The sequence below is a fragment of the Aethalodelphis obliquidens genome, unplaced genomic scaffold, assembly GCF_003676395.1.
Source record: "Aethalodelphis obliquidens isolate GAN/ISIS:26980383/991018 unplaced genomic scaffold, ASM367639v1 scaffold1, whole genome shotgun sequence".
Taxonomy (NCBI): Eukaryota; Metazoa; Chordata; class Mammalia; order Artiodactyla; family Delphinidae; genus Aethalodelphis; species Aethalodelphis obliquidens.
The window spans coordinates 92,359,976-92,367,163 of NW_020837945.1; the positions used below are offsets into that span (position 1 = coordinate 92,359,976).

Below are 7,188 nucleotides of genomic sequence, written 5' to 3' on the forward strand. Positions count from 1 at the left end.
TGAGTCTATGGTTAAATATTAAAATATTTTTATATATAGCATATAATTTGATAATAGATTCTGTAAGAATATAATGTGCTGTTTCTTAACTGATGGCCATAAAATTAAAATAATGACTTAACATAAAACTATAGCAATAAATAGAGCAAAAATATAGTTTATAAAGATAAAAACACCACTTTGAGTCACAGAGTAAAGAAGACTATGCTTTTGTTCATATGAAAATCACTTAGATATGTGAGTTGCTGGAGATTTGCTCCAGCTACTCAGTTTGTTCACCAGCCCTGCCCCTACTGATCATTTCCACTTTCACTGCCACTCAGACTTGGAAATGATCTCCTTTCTACTATTCTTCTCTCAAGAATAGTGATCACCATTTATTAAGTCTCTGCTCAGGGTTAGGTACTGTACCAAGTGCTTTACGTGGTATCTCACTTGATTCCCAGAACAAGCTTGAGAGGTAGGTTACTACCCTTATTTTATAGATGAGCAAACAGAGGGTTGTAGAGATTGAATGATTTGCTCTGGGACATAATACTTGCGAACTAAGATTCAAAATCCTACCTTGTTTGTCTAGCTCTAAAGCCTCTATCTTCTATGACATGCTATCAGAGCCTAAAGGGAAGGATAAAGTACGATCTCTTTCCTCTGGATACAATTTAATGGTGAAACACAGGTAAAGGATGAAATGCAATCACATGGGGAGACAGTAATAACGTTTAAGTATGCACCAAGTGTAACAGGTGAGGGGGAGGTGATTATTTCTTCCTAAAGTGATAACATTTAAATAGTGCCGTGAAGAATAAGTGGAATGTCGACAGATGGCAAAAAGAGAGCGAACAATACAGATGCGCAAGCACTTGACATAAGTGGCTTAAACTTAAGCAAAATACGGGTAAATCTGAAAACATAGGTTGTGTTGATACAGCAAAATGTTTAAGACGATATGTTAAGAAGTTTGATGTTTCTTATATAGGACAAATAAAAGGATAAATTGGACACTTACTCATTTATATAGACCTATGTGATTTACATACCCTAAGATATTTAGAAGCTATTTGGCAATTAAAAAAATTTTTTTTTTACATTTTTCCATGGAACTTGGTTTGTTTTCAATTTTGAGAACCTCTTAACTATCTTGTTAACTTTGCAACACTTGTAAGATCTTTGACAAAGTTTCAGTTTACTAAAAACATGTAGCAGTATCAACCATAATCTTTAGAAAACACTACTTCTAGATGAGAATAGAAAAATGGAGATTTCTCTGATGTTTTCTCTGGCATAAAGAATGTATCTGAGGCATCACATATGCTTAAGTTCTGTCTTTTAGTCTGAAATTTTAAGGTCTATTCGATCGCCAATATTTTAAATAATTGCTAGATGACCTTGTAGTTAATTAGAAACTGACACCATTGTATTGAATTTGACCTTCCTGAAGATAAACTATCACTCAACGACATAACTGCCTCTGGGTTAGTAAGATACTATTATTTTAGCATTTAAAAAAATGATTTCATCTAACTGTGTGCATATTGGTCTTAAACTCAATTGTATTGTTATTTTGAAAGCAAAAACAGTTATTTGCAAATCATACAGCACTAAAGCCTTTCAAATTCTTTATAGTAAAATATTAACAGTGTGAGGACTGCTAGGAATAAAGAACTTATTCAAGAACTCTCAAAATCCCAAGTGTCTGTTATCATTCTAAGAAAATACCCTTAACCAAGAATTGGACTCATCAAGATGCACTGTTTTGTGCAAAATCTGGAGGAGTTATTTGAAAGACTTCACCTGTCATGCGCATCACAGTTTAAAATTATTCTCATTTCTGAATTTACTGTCCCCTCACATTTTTGCAGAAGCTGCTCTTTATATTTAAAGATGACAATTTTGATTCTTTTATTGCAATCTGTAAATATCAATAAAGTACCTGTGTTTCCTCCTTACTATCTGATTCACTTTTATTGCTCTAAACTTTGTGCTCTGCCTTGGTAACTTAATGTTGAAGTGTAGCAGATTGTGATACACCAAAAGGTGCCACTTTGGCATACAGATTATTTTGAGTTGAAAGCAGTTGAGAAGAAATAGATACAAAGAAAGTTCTCTGCTCTCCCCCATTTGCCTAAAAGCAGGACATAAATTTACAAAGGTGTCTCTCTTCCTTGCTCTACCAAAAAGGACAAAGTTTAATCCCCAGAGACAATTTTAGACCTTATCAGTCTGGAAAAGGCACGAAAAGAATCTATATAACATATTGTACTAACTAGCCTTTACCCTTAGAGGCCTGAAACTGCTTTTCTTTATCATTTCTTCAAAAATTTATCGTTCTCTGTTGACGATACTATCTAAACTGAAATTCTAAGCCACCTCAGGGAGTTACTCACTTTTCCCTGGGTTCTCCCTTGTGTACATATATACTTGTTAATCAACTTCTTTGTTTTTCTCTTGTTAATACATCTTTTATTATAGCAGCCTCAGCTAAGAACTCAGAAGGGTAAAGGGGCAATAATTTTCCTCTCCTACAGCATCATATCAAAAATCCTCAAAAGAATGAAGTGCCCTTGGTTGTTATATTCAAATCTAGCATCTCTGCTACATCCCTTGAAAGTGGTATGTACAATCTCAACCATATTACACAAAGCATGACAAAGAGAATGTAGTCTTATTTTCCTGGAGTTAGATCTGTAGAAGGGAGTAGACCATCTGCTGCTATCATCTTAGGGCTGAGCTACCAAAATTTGACCCTGGTTTCTTTGACACTGATGGTGAGAAAAGAATTGCAAATCTTCAAGTAGCTGGCTTCAAAACTAAGAAGCTTTCTCAAGGACAGCAGGAGGAACTGTAGAACTCCTCCACTGGAGGAGAAATGGTAAAGACAACATGGACTGGACAATAGGTACCCCATAGTGTTAGTCAAGGCTGATTGCTCTGTTCTGTCAGAAGCTGAGGGTAAGGACACATGCTGTTTGAGTGGGAAATGGTATTTCCTTTGAAACCAGTGAGATTTCCCGATCATTCATACTGAAAAAAAAAAAAAAAAGGTCAAATTAAGGGTTAGAAAATACTGATAACAGCTAGAGAAATGGGCCTCATCAAGAAAGGAGTTGGGGGCTTCCCTGGTGGCGCAGTGGTTGAGAGTCCGCCTGCCGATCAGGGGACACGGGTTCGTGCGCCGGTCCGGAAGGATCCCACGTGCCGCGGAGCGGCTGGGCCCGTGAGCCATGGCCGCTGAGCCTGTGCGTCCGGAGCCTGTGCTCCGCAACGGAAGAGGCCACAACAGTGAGAGGCAGGCCCGTGTACCGCAAAAAAAAAAAAAAAAAAAAAAAAAGGAGTTGGGATAAATTCTTGTTTTGCCTGCCGGGCAGTAGGGCAATGTGGGCTCAGCATTCCCTGAGACTCGAGTGCAGGTACTGAAGGAGGGTGGACAGGGCCACGCTGGGGGCACTGGGCTGTGCTGCCCACAAGGTCAGAAGCACAGACTGACTGTCATGGTGGGCTGAGGAGGGAGAGAAGGGAGAGAACTTGAGCAAGTTCTCTGAGCTACACTAGAAGGCTCCTTGGGGGCTCTGAGAAGCGCTGAATGATGCTTTGAAGAGAAGTTCTGGCCCTACATCTATCAATTTGGCATTTAAAAGAAATGTCATCTCATAGTTATAGGCTGGAAAGGTCTGGAAATAGTGAACACCTACTCTATACCATAAAATTGCCATTTGTTTTTCTCATATGACAAAAGTTCCAAGGGAGAAGTGATTGTTCTAGGTTTTGTTTACTCCTGTAAGTTTTGCTTAGCCCAGTGTCTGGTACAAGATGAGCTTCAGTGAATATTGTTGAATATTTGTTATTTAGTCTCATCCTTACAATAACTCTGAAAGCAGCTAGTAGTATCCCCATTTTACAGGTGAGAAAATAAAACTTGAAGAAATTAACAGAACTGCCAGGGCCCCATGGCTTCAGAAGAGAGAGAAGAATAGCCTAGACTTGAACCTGGGTCTCCTCATTACAATTACACAGCTACAACCATTGTGGCATAGTTATGGATCCAAGAAGCATGAACTAAAACTTTGACAATAAATAGAAGCTTTAAACCCCCAAGCTAGTTTGCATTTTGTGTTTATAGCCACTGTTCTGAGTTGAAACTCTGAATATATACTTTTTTTTCTCTTAGGGGTACACCAAGGAAATTAAAAGAAATGGGCCACATTCACTAATGTGAAATTGGAACCATTTTCCCTCCAGCCAGTTAAAAAAATGAAGGCACATTAGACAATACAGCAAAGCAAGGATGGCCGAAAGGAGGGAAAAAGCCAACAAACACTAAAGCCAACTTATTACTCCAATAAATGTCAGGTCAGTAATTGTGTGGGACACAGATTAATACTGAAAAGAATGGATTTGTGTCATTCTTAAAATATAAATATGAAGGCTTTTGACAGAGTTAATAAAAGTATGTTGTCCACAGTGACTGGTAATTGATGCGAAACAGCTACCTCTACTTTATCCTGTAAATGGCAGGAGCAAAGCTTCTACTGAGGGTGCTATTCACACATAAATTTTGTTTAATGGTTTCTCGTTAATGTGTTCTATTTTTATAATGAAAGTCTAGCCAAATTATAGGAGAGATGCTCTTAACTCCTTTACTGCTATCAAATTGAGCAGTAATTGAATCAAGCAAGAAATCCCTTTTTGACCTTGAAGGCTGATTGTACCTTCTCATCCCATCATCAGATTTGAGAGAGATATGGTATTAATTTTTCTAGCCTTTTATATTTTATACAGTAACCCAATGGTACTAAATAAAATGCTTCCAAATGGAAAATGCAATAAATCATCAACAAACTCATTCATTTTCATACAGAAACAAGTCATTTTGATGAAGCCCAACTTTAATTCACCGATTCAAGTTTTTCATTCAATATTTTACCTACTATAAAACATTAACTAATAAGCAATTTGGCTGTTATGTATAATCTGTCAGAAGAATTGTGACTATTTGTAGAGAAATCAAATCAGGAAGAAATGTAGTATATGGAATAGACAATACTACATATAGATGCCTTAACAGAATTATTCCTGAAACATTTAAATAATATTTAATTCAACTGAAAAGAGTTTTATCCCTTTATATTATTATGCTGTAAATTTAAAAAATCAAATAATGTTTGAAAAATGTCAGCATTTGGGTTTAACATGTTGAAAGGACTGTCCCTTTATATAACTTCAGTGATTTTCAGAAGAACATGATTTACATGCAATTGCCAAATTACGAGCTACATGAGACAGATCCATCCTCATCTTGAGGGAGAAAATGGCTAATTATATTCATGCTCATTTGAACTTCAGAGACTAAATTGGCCTTAAATATCACAAAGTTTGTCTTCAGAGGTATATTTTGATTAAAGATAATTTTTAAGTCCTTTTTGTAACCCATCTTTAAAGTTGTCATTCCATGTTCCCTAGAATACCCATAAAAAGTTGATAATGATTTAGAGGGGAAGCACCTCCCTACTGACTTCCATAAAAATGTCCAAATTCCACTACTATAGTTGCTAAGGTTCTTTGTGATCCCAACATTCTCTAATCTCATACGTATCCTATTCATGCATCACCCAGATCTGTGCCCTGTCTTCTCCACATGGTCACATCTCTCTGATCTTCCTCAAGCCATAAATGCCCTCTGCATATGGAATTCTTACCCATCCTTTATGCTCAGCTGAGTCATTGACTTCGTGATGAAGGATTCCCATGTCCCCTTTCTGCTGTCTGTTAGACTTAATCACTCCTACTTTTCCCTCTTCTCCTATGAAACACAGCTTACAAATACCATATTTTGCTTTCTAATTTTAATTTAACCTAGATATTTAGAAATCACTACTTCCACTCATTATGAGCTATATAATAAAGTTCCTGAAGAAGCAAACTATGTACACTTAGTGGTTGAGAGTGCCGACTCAGAAGTCAAAGAAACCATGATTGATTCATGCCCCAACTCCACCAATTTCTAGCGAGCAAATGTGGCAAAGTTATGTAACCTCTCTAAGCTTTTTTTCTTCTACTACACAATTATACTATCTGTCTCTTACGGTTCTGTAAAGATTTAAAGAAATAATGCACCTTGAATAATGCATTTATCATGGTGTCTGACATATACTAAACACTCCATAGCTATTAGATATTTTATAGTTATTTAGTATCTTTCATAGTGGAACACAGAATGTAACACAGGATAGATGTTCAATACTGTTAGATTAGTGACTGAGTAAATGAATGAAATTAAGTCAATAAAAAAAGAAGAAAAGGCTATAATTTGAAAGGGCGTTTTCAATCCTTCCCAAGAAACCCTGTCTATATATCCAAGACCATGAAGGGACCAAGTTTCATAAAGAAATTTGCTTCCTTATTGGGTAGGTGATTATATATGAAGCTATGGCCCTGGTGCCATTGTCTTACATTAATCTGTGTCTCTCCCTAACTCTACAGAGCTCTATTTGTACAGTAGAGTGAGGACCAGTATTTTGAATACACTCAGGACATGTTCTCCTCTAGTGAAGGGCATACTTGTACAAGCAAACCTGAGTGTCTGCCTGAAGAGCCAAGAGTGAATCACTTTCTTAGGAGGTTAGGGCAAGGGTACAGGTGAGGAGAAAACAGAAAAGAATTTTGGGAGAAAAATGTTGGGGTGAGAAGCAAGGGGAATTTAGGATTTTTCTGTACCTGCCTTAATTTTCACATATTTTCTTCAAAATCAGGCACTAATATAACCCTATTCATAAAGGGCCCCTCTCTGTCGGGGGAGGATATAATTCTCATCCCACTGACATCAGGCTTGGCCATGTGACACGCTTTGGCCAATGAAATGTGAGCAGTAGAGACATATGCTACATCGGAGCAGCTTTAGGAGATATTCTGTGGTCCTTTCATTAACCTCTTCCCCTCTACTGACATGTGCCTGGCAGAAATGAAGAGGGAATGAAACAGAGACAGAGCTAAACCAAAATTTGTATTGTTGCAAGATGGAGATTGGGGAATTATTACCACAACATAACCCAGCAAAAGCAAACTAATACAGAACCCTTCTGGGGTTTATTCTTAGGGCAACTAAATCTTCCTACAAACCCCTGCAGTGGCTTCCCCCACACTCCCAACACACACACACACACACACACACACACACACACACACACACACACA

At 37.4% G+C, this 7,188-nt stretch overlaps 1 protein-coding gene across 1 annotated transcript in view; it reads right to left on the reverse strand.

Moving 5' to 3' along the window:
• NLGN1 (neuroligin 1) overlaps window positions 1-7,188 on the reverse strand; it is a 720,856-nt gene that overhangs the window by 277,030 nt on the left and 436,638 nt on the right. The gene's annotated exons all lie outside the window — the stretch shown is intronic.